This window comes from Grammomys surdaster, unplaced genomic scaffold (genome assembly GCF_004785775.1).
Source record: "Grammomys surdaster isolate TR1022 unplaced genomic scaffold, NIH_TR_1.0 531, whole genome shotgun sequence".
NCBI classification, from domain to species: domain Eukaryota; kingdom Metazoa; phylum Chordata; class Mammalia; order Rodentia; family Muridae; genus Grammomys; species Grammomys surdaster.
This window is the reverse complement of record NW_021604950.1, coordinates 816,831-830,743: the sequence shown is the minus strand read 5'-3', so window position 1 is coordinate 830,743 and position 13,913 is coordinate 816,831. Positions and strand designations below refer to the sequence as shown.

The 13,913-nt window shown below is 41.9% G+C and overlaps 1 pseudogene; it reads right to left on the bottom strand.

Moving 5' to 3' along the window:
* Positions 1 to 245: 245 nt before the first annotated feature.
* Positions 246 to 10,919, bottom strand: LOC114633138 (annotated as a pseudogene).
* Positions 10,920 to 13,913: the final 2,994 nt, after the last annotated feature.

Below are 13,913 nucleotides of genomic sequence, written 5' to 3'. Positions count from 1 at the left end.
AAATAAAATAAAATAAAATAAAATAAAATAAAATAAAATAAAATAAAATAAAATACATACTTGTCATATCTCGAAGGATTTGTGGTTTAATCTTCTGTTACATGTTTACCATCGTGTTGGTTAAGGTAAATCATTTTAACAAAAAAACAATTTCATATTTCACATCTGGCAAAGCACATAGACAGCATTCCATGAACGACAGTTCTGATGCCAGCACATTGGCTCCTCTTAAAGGATCTTGCCCATTAATAATGACTCAAATATTTATCACACATGGACCTTAAAAAGTTAATGATATGGTTTTCACTGCTCATAAACACAAAAGGGCTGACTGGGGCATACATGTTCACCACAAAGAATTGGATGTAGGAAGATGCTGGATCACTCAGGAACATAGTTCTTGAGCAAGAGACAATGCTGTCGAAGATGGACATCAGCACAAAGAATCTCATGAGCATCAGGAAGATCTGGGCTGCCCTGTGCTCTCTGGATGCTTTTGGGGAAAGGCTGGTACCTTGAAGATATTGGGACTGTTTCCTGTGTCTGCACAAGAGAGCCACCATGTACCAAGTCAAGAGGACCATGAGACTAATAAGAAAGATGTCCCTGATGGCCAGCAGAGTAGAAAACATACTTTGCATGAGGTAACTCAAGGGTAGACTAGAGCAGGACTTGTTGGGTTGTAGAAGGGCATCCTGGGGTGTTTGGCCACACCCCCAGAACCCAGGGACCTAACACGCAGTCTCATCTCCATTTCACCTGTAGGGTCACGTAAAACACAGGTAGAGGGCATGACTAACAGGCCTCTGCCTCGAGATTTACATATTAATGAATTATCTAAAGGCTGGGGGACATAGCTAATTAAGTTTTCCCCTCCCTAGCTCCTCTTCTTTCCCATTCCCTAATATAAGGGAGCTCCTCCTGGCATTTGCTGGGGGTGTGCATCCACATTCAGATCCAACTTTTACAGCATGACCAATAAAAATTTCATCTCTTGGATTCCACCTGTCTCCTGGAACCTGGGACTTTCTTGTGTATGTGGGAAACCTCTGCCAGTGGGAAAAGCCTCCAGGACAGGCGCCTTGCCACCTGGGGCTGGGTCCCTATACCGCCGCTCCGGGGACTTAGCTGCTGCCGCTGTCATGCAGGTGGGCCCGCGAGAGTTCTTAACCTTCAAAGACTGAGTAACATAAATAAAGTCATTCATGGTCAAATTGGGGATGGCAGTGATTGACACCAAGAGGTGACTGCTAATTAGCATATAGAGGACACTCAGCAAAAGAATGGCACGTGAGATGTAATGGGGAGATTTGTGCTTGAACTTTGCTAAACAGGAGCTTCTGGGACTGAGGATGATGGCCTGGAGGGCACTCAACATGCTGGTGGTACAAAGGGAGAGACCCTTCAAGATTCTGTGCAGATAGACAAGGAATTTACATATGATGCCATCCCATCCCCCCAAGAAATAAAAATGTCTATGGTTATGAATTGTATGATCAGTAGCATCAGTAGATGAGTTAGACACAAGAGACCAATGGGCATGTCAGTGAGTCTGGTCCTGTGTTCACAAATGAACTTGAGAATATAGAAGAGAAGAAGGAAGTAGTTACCTGAAATCCCAATGCCAATTTCAGAGAAAAAGGTGTTTCTTATGTTAGAATCAGTATGGAATATGATGTTTTTATTCATCATATGTGAGAACAGAAGCTGAGAAAAATGTGGAACAATGCCTCATCCTGAACAAAACCACAAGCGTCACTCCCAGACCACTCTTCTTCTCTCAGGAAAACACTCAGTTGTCCATACACCCTTATTCCACTAAAGACCTCAGCTCCACCTCACACCCCACAGACCATCTCACCTGTCCTAACCTGAGCCATGGCTGGATCCTGTGTTCCACGGTGGCTGTTTCAGTGTAAGCTCCTTCAACATTAAATACTACACACATCATAGATGATGTCTTTTCTATTTAGCATGTGTGGGTTTTCCTGGAGCAGGAACAGCATCTTAATGGTTTTCTTGCACAACATCTCAATTGCCAGGAACATTACAGTCAGAGTTTTACTATTTTGAGTGAGTTTGAATGAGACAGATTGTGTGAAAGAAACCAGTCCTTCCCGATGAATGAGGTCTCATGGATTGGGTATGTACTTTTTCTATTTGGGGCTATCTTTACTCTATTTTTAAAACCAAATTTTAAAATATATTTATATAGCCAATGTTGGGAATTGTAATCTCTGAATCCAGAAGTTTCTTTTTCCACTCACAATCTGCCATTTCCTCCAACTGTGACCTTGAACACTCTTAGGTTGAGCTCCAGTCCCTTCCCCCTAAACATAGACACAGCCATGTGCCTGTGTCAGGTGGATACTAGATACATAAGATCATGCTGTGTACACACCAAAACATGGCAGTGTGACAGCACAAGATGGTCTCTGTGGATATTTTGCCTGCTGGTTTTCTCTTGCAGTGTCTTATGTTTGTGCCCTGGAAGAGTTAAGGCAATACATAGTGACTGGTCAGCTCCATCCCTGCCAGAAATAGAAGATAAAAGATAAAATTTACAAAACAGTTGAACATTGGAGTGGAGTCCTTTCCAGATAACTCTCATGGACTATTCGGTCTTTCTGTGATACCCTGCACGGGCATCTTCCATGTTTCTAATCTCAATCCAGAATATCCTCCAAGAGAAAAGCAAAGTGGGTAAATGTCAGCAGGAACATATTCCATGTCTTCCTTCAGCATGTAAGGTCAGAAGGAAATAGAACTACAATTAAAATACTTGGGATTATTCCAACATAGTCTTGAAAGAGAGGCTCTATAGGTATCTACATTTCCTCCTTCGATAACTGAGGTTTGATAATTCTCTAGATTCCTGATATGACAACAACAGGTTTATTTTTATCAATGTCCTGTATATTTTGTTGAATTGTTGCACTTTTTTTTTTATTAGACACTGACTTACTGAAACACCATGGCCAACCTCACCTTGGCAGGAAAGCCTTCATTTCAGGTTACTGCTAATAATCCATCATCTAGTGTTGTTGTGGGAAGAACTTACGGCAGATACTTATAGGCAGGAACTGATGCACAATCATGGAAGAGTGCTGTTTACTGGCTTTTTGCTTCATGGATTTCATGGTCTGTATTCTTAAGCATCTACCAGCCCAGAGTCTACACTCAAACTGAGCTGGGTCCTCTCACAGAGATCACCAACTAAGAAAATTCACCACAAATATGCTTACATGTCAATCTGGTGGGGAATTATTTGAACTGAAGTTCCCTTTCCTCTTCCCAAAGGATTTACCTTGTGTCAAAACAAAGAAACAAACAAAACAGCTGAAAAGGTTACCCCCTTGTCAAGTTGACACACAAAAACATCACTGTTAAACAATAACCATGTCTGTCTCATTTTCTTGTTCTCAATATATCATACTACTATAAACACTGCAATATAAAAGTTCCACATTTTAAAAGTTTAATCTCCTTTAAATCTTCAAATCTCTTTCAACATGCAAAACCTCTCCAAAATTATCAGTCTCTAACCTATCCATTTTCTCTAAAATTTTCAAAGTTTCTCTAAAATAAATACATATAGTCTGCAAAATTCTGAAGTCTCCATAAAACTCCAAAATCACTTTAAAAGTTTAAAGTCTCTTAATTACAAGCCCCCAGAAAATAAATAACTTAAAATATTTTCTTGTTCCCAAAAGGAAGAACCAGGACAAAGTCACAATCAAATTCAATGAAGTCCAACAGTGTCAATGTGTGTTAGCCTTCCAGGACTCACTAACCATCCTCTGGGCTCCTCCACAGTGCTGGGAAAGCCGTCCATAGCACACACAGCTTGTCTCCTAGACTCAAATTGGAGTCACCCCACAGCAGCTGCTGCCGTTCCTGGTAGATGTCCTGTGATACTGACATCTCAGATTGCTTGGATCTGCACTTCAACTGGGCTGAAGCTTCATTGGTAGCTTCTCCTTGGATCTTCAGGGACTCTAACCCTGCCACAAGGTGCCAAGCCAGAGTGTCACTCCCTGATCCCTTCCTGCCTTCAGAACCAGAACCACCTGAGCAACTCTTAAGCTAAAAACTTTGCTGCAAGTATAAGATGCAGCCTCAGCAATATCTGGACAATTGTTTCTGTGTGTTAAGCCCAAGAAAACAAGATTTTTAATTGATCCAGCAAGGTAAATGTTTCACTTTAGTGGTTCTTAACTTAAAATATGAATGACTCTCATAGAATTTTTAAGGGACTCTTGAAGTTCCCTCTGGAACTTCATAAGACATCCTTCATCATCTGAACTGGTTTCAGTGTTGTATTCTAAGACCTCATCAAATAATCCACTAAGATATCAGCATTCTATGTATTTTACAGCCCAAAGTTCCAAGTCCTTCCACCTTCTTCCAAAAACACATGGTCTGGTCTGTCACAGGAATACCCCATACCCTAACACGAGTTTCTGTCCTGGGTAGGCCTTCTATTGCTATGATAAAATACCATGATGAAAAGCAAGTTGGGGAGTAAAGGGACTATTTCACCATACAGCTTCTAGTTCTTCATCCAGGGAAACTGGGGACAGAATGCAAGACAGGAGCCTGGAGGCAAGAACTGATGGAAAAACCATGGAGTAGTTTTGTTAATCACGTTGCTCCTTATATCTTGCTCTGTCTACATTCTCATGGTAACTAGGACTACCATACCAGGTGTAGAAATGTCCACAGTGAGCTGGACCCTCCCACATCAAATCAATCATCAATCAAGAAAATGCATCAGGTACTTGCCCATGAGCCTGTCTGGTGGCTGTATTTTCTCTGTTGAGATTCCCTCTTCTAAAGTAACTCTAGCTTGTGTCAAGGTAACATGAAACAATGTAGCACAAACACCAGGCATATGGGGCATGTAATTTTGTAAACAAATTCCTATTACAGAGTAAAAATTTATCATTGAAAGTCAAGGTAGTAGATGAAACTTTTTAAACTTATTTAGAGCATATGATATTGTAATGCAAGATATTAACAAGGGGTATAGGGAATCAAAATCACAAGTATGGGGTACTGGTTAAGGCATTAAACACGAGGCAGGTAATTGGTGAAAATATTTAACAAATCTGATTTTCTGAAATAAAAATTCTGTAGAATCATTAGAAAAGGTTAGTTCTTTATAAGATTATGGATCATGTATTTTAGATAGGTTATATGATATGTATGATAAATGGATGGTGCTTAATTAATCCCATTGTATTGTGAAGTTTTTTATAAAACTTATGGGTTTGTTTTCCATGTCTCAGTCACAATAATCAGAACACAGTAGTGGGGAGAAAAAGATAGTTTTGTGTCCCAGTGATCAAAGAAAATGGCAGTTGCTTTATAAGACAAATGTCACCATGAGCATGCACTCTGGATATCATTTAGTGATCTTTGTGAACTGAGCAGCAGCAGCAGCATGTTTTATACACTTCTTTTCATGGAAGGGAAACATTTTTAGAGTTTAAAGTAGTAGCTGGCATCATACGCATGTTGTCACTAGCTGACTAAGAAGTACAAGAATTCTAAAATGGTTTCTCTCAGGGTGTTTATGGAGATGTGCATTTTTATATAACTATGCTGAGCTAATCAGAAAAGAAACTAAAAGAAAAGATTAATACAAGAAGAAAGGGAATGAGAAACAGGAACAAAGAAAAGATAAAAGAAACAAAAAAGAACTTTATCTTTATGAACAAACACATCGATTGCCCTGTCACACTGCCCAGGTAGTGTCCTATCAGTTCTGCAGAGCACTGTGCAGGCAGCAGTGTCCAAGTCATTTCAGAAACCTCAGTCCTGCAAACCTGAAGCTCTTAGGAAAGTCAGGCAAGCACAGAGGCTGTGACTGACACCTCAGTGATATTTTCAACATCATGGCTTCAGGGATTCTGGCTTTGAAAGCATTGGGAAACCTTATCTTTCTGGAGGTAGAATTCCACAGTAGTAAAGGAAAACTTACATTGACATGATTGCTGGTCATCATAAACACCATCTTACCAGGAAAGACACAGATGCCATTTCTCTAGGCAACTTGTTATCTCCGAATTTCCTGGACCATAGAATTTTATATAATATCATATAATAAGAATAAGTGCCAAGCAGTGGTGCCACACACCTTAATTCTTGCACTTCAAAGTCAGGTTTGTGAATGCTCAAGTTCAAGGCCAAACTGGTCTACAGAGTGAGTTCCAGGACATACAGGGCCACACAGAGAAACCATGTCTTGAAAAAACCAAACAACAAAAAGAATCAGTAAGGCGTGCAGATTCTAGACAGACATATAATTTCTACAGAAAACACTCTGGTGTGTATGTATGAACTCTCTTCAGATACAAGCCACAAAGAATTCTCTAGTCTGTCCCTTCAAAGCTGAGCCTCAGCACCTCACACCTTCCTGGCTGAGCATGCATTAGGAGACCAGGAGAGAGGACCCAGACTCTCTGATCTGCAGAATTAAGGGATACTTGTCTAAAGAGTGGGCAGGAGAGAGCAAGCTGTGACAGGCCTGGCGTAATCTATTGTAGTATGCTCTGTGGTTGCATTTTGCACATTGTAACAAAATAGGCTGCTTTCAAGAGACATAAAATTTTCTATATAGTGTTCCCAGCACCAGGAAAGGTCACTGATTTCTGAAACAGGTCCCATTAGAAGAGGCTACACTGGGGGAAAGGAAATGAAGGCACTTGGCCAGATTAGGAAAGGAATCATGTATGGAACAAGAAATGGAAAAGTAGAATCTCAGCAGTCTTCAATTAAAGTTGATTGTGAACGCTGTGACTGTTCAGGGTGGAAAAATGTAAACTCTGTTAAGTCTGAATCAAGGGAGCCCTGGCTTTAGCCTTTGTATCATTCCACAGTTACCGAAATCATGAACAACCATGACCTATAGGATCATCAACTAGAGGGGTTTGGTAGGTGACACTGTTCAACAGCTTGAAGGTGAGGTAACTCAGGCAGGATGTCTACCTTTGGCCCAATCCTAAGTTAAATCTACAAAGACACTAGGGAGAAATGGCTGGTATACAAGGGAAGGCAAAATCATCACCCTGCAGATGATGGCACTGTTTCCAGAGATGCCAGAAATAAACGAACTGTGGGAAGGTGATGGGAAAACCATGAAGAGCCCTTGGGTTGAAAGATGGCAGCTCTTTCTGAAAGACTGTGTAAGAATTGTATATTTAAATCTTAAAGCCTTGTGGTTGTGTCTTCATGCTCAGATGCACAGTGGGAATGTTACCTGGTGTTTCAAAATAAACCTCCAGAAACAGTAGAAATGGATACCCTAGAGGAGCAGCATGGCACATACTCCAGCTGTCAACATGGACCCCACAAAGTGCTGCAGCACAACCTGCTTCCCTCATCACCCAATGATGACCCCTGAGAGGCTGGGCTTTGCTGCTCAGCAGCTCTGACCTTCCTCCCACTGCATTTGTTGTGCATTTTTAGTGTCAGAAAATTATAAGGGATATTTATTCAATGACTAGAACACAGAAAAGATTAATGGACACAAATATTGTGTCCACTAGGACCATGTTCACTGTTTATTAACAATCTGTGTCCTGTAACCTCGTCACCACAGTGACTCAGGTGACTGCTCCTACAGGGCAGAGAGAGGCTAAGGGTTAACATAATTTGTGAAGTTAAAGAGGGAATGGAATGGCTCTTAACACTATTCTAGTCAATAAAGGTCAGCAAGGAGTCCTCTGTTAGGTGAGGTTTGAACACACAACCCATTTCTTTTCAAAGGTTCTCAGAACTTCTAAGTATTCACATTATAGAAGGAGTATATCACTGGGCAGTGGTGGCGCACGCCTTTAATGCCAGCATTTGGGAGGCAGATGCAGGTGGATTTCTGAGTTTGAGGCCAGCCTGGTCTACAGAGTGAGCTTCAGGACAGCCAGGGCTACACAGAGAAACCCTGTCTCACCAAACCAAATCAAACCAAACCAAACCAAACCAAACCAAACCAAACCAAACCAACCAACCAACCAACCAACCAACAAACAAACAAAACAAAAAGGAGTATATCAGCACTATTCCTTTTATGGTATGTAATCAACAGAAACAAAATTAAGTATATTTGTTTATATTTAAAGTTAGAATATCACTCACTATCTTTCAAGATTCAGACAAAGAATGACTTCTGAAATCCTCTGGAAAGTACACCATACAACTTATGTATGATAAAGTAAATTTGGTAGTTAGTTCAGAAAACTGAATTGCAATTAAAATTAACAGACATCTTATAAAAATTAAGTAATTTTATGACCTTACTCAGATGGAAGTGGTAGAGGCAGGTGGAATCTGAGCCTGAGGAGATCCTGCACAGGCTTAGGTGAAGAGAATCTTTAAAGTGTCTCTGCAGCCTGTAGTTTTAGTGGCTGTCAGTGACAAGTTTGCACTGGAGAGCAGGGACATGTGGCATCCCACTGAAACATTTTATCTGTTGATTTGACTCTACTCTGTTGGATGACAGCTGTCCTGGGAGAGCTGGGCCCAAACTTTTGGCTAAGTTTCCTTGGCACACCTGAAAGTTAGATCAGGGTACAATTTAGTCAGTCCAACTTGCTAATTTTCCCCTCAGGCAAACTGAATACAAACTAAACTTCTAGTGCATAATTCACCTGCTTAACTGTCAGACCTCTGGTGCCTTCCTTGAACTTCCATGTTTCTAATAATATCTACGCAGTGTATGACAGGCTGCTTCTTCCTGGCTCCTTCAACACATGGAGAACCTGTATCGAAGAAATCTTGGTTCTTTGCCCTATGACCTCCAGATTTCCCTCTTTTAGTAAACAGTAAAGATGAATTTAAAGAAAATACAGAAGTAAAGGAAGTCTTGGAAGTTTGAGTCTGTGTAATCATAGGTAGCTTGAAAGTAACTGTGCCTGACAACCCTGAACTGGATTCTTTTCCACAAGGAGCTTGAATGGCCAGCTTCCAAATCTCACTGATGGAGTCAGGAAGTCTTTATGGTCAGAAATGACATTCTTTTTGCTTTCGTCCCCTTGGTACTTTACATACAGTGATATAAAAATCCTGACGAATGGAGCTATGAATCACACTCTGAAGAGAATCCAATCATCCAGGGTGGCCAACTCCTGTGTTTGGGTCTCAGAATTAGAAGATAGCATTTTATAATAACTGCTCTGAGTATGTCAAGAGTTCACACAGGAGTAAAGCTTGAAAGATAATCAATTTCCAGAGAGGACTGGAGACTTAAGAAACTAAACATATATACAAAACTAAAGATCAAAGCATCTAATATCTAAGATTCTGCAGAAGGCACCTGGGGGAGAGGAACCCTCAGAGGAAAGGGAAGGCATCCATTAATAAATACCCAACTCATGCCAAGGGGGAAGTCTGAACGCTGCACAGTGGCTTCATGAGCATTTTAATGCTCATACAACAGGCATAGCTAAGCTGGGGAAGGGGAAGCCCACAGCATGAAGGGCACTGGGAAATGTTCATCCCATACCCAGCCCTTCCCAGTCTGTGCTAGGCTTCTGTCCTAATGTCCTGAACAGGCCATTGCTATCCAGTTGTCACCAGGTTCTCAGAAGGAGCATGGGGGCTGATGTGACAGAGGAGGTACTGATTGTCCCCTGCCCTTTGCTTTATGAAGCCACTGTTGTCTGGAGGAACAGACTCCTCTTGGATAAAGATATACATTCCAGATCCTAATTGACTTGCTCTATGACTCTGAATGGGTGAATCAACCTTGTTGAATTTTTATTTCCCTCAGTTTTTAAAAACTGAGTTTTAAAATTTTATGAGCATTTTTCTGTATATATGTATGCTTACAGCATGCTTGCTTTGAACCAGATTGAGATCAGAAGCAGGTACTGGATCCTCCAGAGCTAGAGTCACAGATGTTTGACAGCCCCTACATAGGTGCTAGGAATTAATCTCGAATCTCTCAAAAAATGGCCAGTGCTCTTCACTGTTGAGCATAAGGAATTATTTCTGTCTTCTTGGATTCTTGGATTTCCTATTCTTTTCTCTTTCCTTTTTTTTTTTTTCGAGACAGGGTTTCTCTGTGTAGCTCTGGTTATTTTGGAACTCACTCTGTTGACCAGGCTGGCCTGGAACTCAGAAATCCACCTGCCTCTGCCTTCCAAGTGCTGGGTTTAAAGGTGTGTGCCACCACTGCCCAGCAAAGATTTATGGATTTATTTTATTTATATGAGTACACACTGAAGCTATCTTCAGACACACACTAGAAGAGGGCATCGAATCATATTACTGATGGTTGTGAGCCACCATGTGGTTGCTGGGAATTGAAATCAGGACCTCCGGCAGAGCAGTCAGTGCTCTTAACCACTGAACCATTTCTCCAGCCCTTCTCTCTTTTGTTTTTGATGATTAAAAAAATGTTCATTTTGCAATTCATTCACTTCCTTGGTTAGATTTAATCCAAAGTAAGTTACTTACTTACTCACTCATTTACTTTAGATTCTTGTGATTGGAATTCTTTCTCAACAGTTTTATTCTTACTATACAGGAAAGCTGCACATACTTAATTGTGTATCCTGTTCCTTTCTGGAGCTTTACATGCCCAAAAATATTCCAAGGGTCTCTCATGTACTTACCTGTAAGTAGCCTGACTTTATCATTTCTATCTTCCTCATCTCAATCCTATGGCTTCTTGCTCTAGCTAAGCCTTGAAGGATTGTAGTAAATAAGAGGAATGGTGGCACCATTTTCACACTCTTGATATTAATGGACATGCCTGAGATTCCCCAATGTAGTATAATGTTGACTACAGATTTGTCAACTATAGCCATTATCATATGAAAGTAAGTGTATATGTTTCTGCCTTCTTTTACCATGAAAAGTTGTTAGACTTTCACAAAGGCCTTTTCTGCATCTATTGACATGATCTCATTCATTCTCTCTTTGAGCTCTATCTTTTTCTCTCTTTGGACTCTATCTCTGTCCATTAACTAAGCCATCCTGGGGAGCAGGTCTCAGACATTGACATCTTATAGAAATTAGGATGTAGCCACTGTTCTAGGGTACTTGTTAAGGGCCAGAGGTCCATGATAGATCAGAATGGATGTGAAGCCTGGCTCTGTTATATTTTGATGGATCCATGAACATTTTCAGTCTTATTTAGAACCCTTGTTGCTTGTTTTTCAAACTGGGAGGGAAGTGCTTACTTCCCAGCGTGTTGAAGAATTAAGTACTAGAGAGTAGGAGTTTTGTATACAGTGAGTGCTCCCTAAGGAAGTCAGGAGAAGACGACTGTGTATTCTCACCAGAGAATGCCCTACAGGAAGCTTATGTGCTTGGCCCACGGTGGCCACTACAAACAGATGTCTATGAGTGAGTATGGCTGTTGTCATTGTAGAAAAAAAATGGATGACTAAGTACCATTTATTGGGACAAGGTTGAACTACGCATGATGGTTCTGGGCCTCGTGAACTCTGTAGCTAACTTTTGGTTTGCCCTCCTTCCCCTGCCCTTGCAGAGCGTTCTTGAGTAGGACTTTGAAACAGAGGATTTTGGTGCATGGTATTCTGGTCAACACCATAGCATGCCACAATGTCCACATGAATGATTATTCTTCCAGGGTCACCAGCGAAATGTCACAAGGTACTGGATTTCCTCACTGCCCTCTTTTCTGTTTTTTGTGCTCAGGCTTTGGGGACAAGTTTCTAAGCCCAGAAAAAAAAGAACCCTGTCTCTCATTAAATCTGTCCGTAGATCTCAGAGGTTGGGATAGAGTTACTAGAGCCTGCCCTGCCCTCTCCTTAGCCTGGTTCAGGCTGCTCTTGCCTCCTCAGAGGTTTCACAAGCAGAGGAAGTGTCTTTTCTATAGGTACTAATGCCCAATGCCAGAATCCCAGAGCTTTTATGGCTTTCCTATGCATTGTCTCACAAATACTCTTCAGGATGACCTGAATGAGGGAAGGAACATGCCAGAGCTTGGCATTGCTGCCACAGTCCAGCAGCCCTGTGTTAGGCATGGGGTATGATAGCTAATACTGTCAATTTTAAGAACTCAGAATGCATTAGTATTCTAAGTATATTCTAGGCATGTCTGTGACATAGTCTCTTGACTGGTTTTCTTTTGGTGGGAAGACTCACTCTAACTCTCGATAATCCTCCTCTATGTGCTGGGTAAAAGGAGAAAGCAGCTAGCTATCAGCATTGATCTCTGCTTCTAGAACATGGAAATTTTACCAGTTGCATTGTTGGACAAGGCTCATGTCCAGGGGTCACTGGCGGCGACGTGGGGGCGCAAGCAAGCTTGGAGCTGCGATCCCAGGGGCGTGCTGCTCCACGTTTATAACAGAAAGGCTTTCCACCCCCCAGACCTGGGGGGCCGCAGCTCCCAGTACTCTGTGCTGACGATTTGGTCTCTCCCGCCCACACTGCCGGTGGCAACTGTAGGGTCTTGGGAGCAGAGACACTGGGCATGCGGGACATGGCGTCAGGAGAAAGTGTCCTGCAGCCCGCTAGAATGCAGAGAGCAGTGGGGCGGGTGGAAAAGGCTTCTTGCCCTCCCTCATCCTGCTGCGCGGACAGGGATGCACATGAGTCTTGACTTACACAAAGAGTCCAGAGCTCAAAGAGGCATGTGGACAGATTTATTGACGTGATGGTGGGTTCGGATGGCGACAAAACTCTACCAAAAAATGTCGGAAGGATTTGTTTATATATTGGAAGGGGAGGGGCGGGGCCAGGGAAATCTTGAGGCAGAGGCCTGTTAGTCTCATGTCTTACATGACTTGGCAAGGGCTGTATGTTAGATCTCTGGGTTTTGGGGGTGTGGCCGAACACCCAGGATTCCATAATCCCACAACCCACCCTTTTTTCTTTGATAAAAGGAGGGGGAAACTCTGAAGGTGGAGATATAATGTAGGTCACATGTGGGGATGTTACTCTCATGTGACAAAATGACCGTGAATCTCTCTGTGGGAGGAACTGTTGAGGGCTTGAAGCTGAGAGAGCCAGATGGCTTGGGAAGGTCTGAAGCATCTCCCGTCCCAGAGGGTGCCAGGGCTTTTAGGACTTTTCTACCAGGCTTTCTGGCCTCCACAGTTCACTGCCCCACAATTCCCTCTCTTAGGAGAGGTGTCATCTGTAATGAAAATTTTGGATGAGTAAGTCAAAAGAAAACACCACACAGGTGGGGGGTGTAGCATAATCAAGCCAAGGGTAATGGGAATTGAGGGTTGGGGTTGGGAAAGCAAGGAGTCATTGAATCAATTAAATACATATTGTATAATTTGAGAGTAATGACATCTGATTAATCTAAATAGACATTATGACTTCCTCACTAACACATCACTTCAGCTATGTGACCTTGGCAAGAGTCCATCTGCAGCTGGTAGCGAGCATCTCTGGGTCTTCAGTCAGACGAGATGACTGGGAGAAGGTAGCTTCGCAGGTTCCAGGAGGTAGCACTGTCTCAGTGTCAGTTCTTCTCTGGAGTCTGCGGTCTGACGAGATGTAGGCAGCTTGGCAGGTTTCAGGAGATGGTGTTGTCTCGGTATCAGCTTGTCTCTGTTGGATCTGTGGATATAATCACAGGGAAGCAGCATCTCCGGCAGGGAGATGTCTGGAAAGCATTAAATCACTCCTGGAAAGTCAAAGGTGTTTGAGGAAATTGGATGGCTGAAGGAGAAAACATTGTGTTAATAATATCTGGGGTAACCATCTACAGTTTGTCTGTGAAGGAAAATTAGTTGTTAATTAAAAGCTGAAAGGTGGTGGTCAGCATGTTGATTTAACCTGTGGAAGTAGATTTAGATGACTTTCAAACCTTGAAGAAATTTTAAAAATTGAAAAAATGTTGGGAATATATCATGAGTGTTAGAGAGAAAAGGAGACATTCAAACAAAAGCAAAACATTTTGGGTTGAAAAGCACGAACAC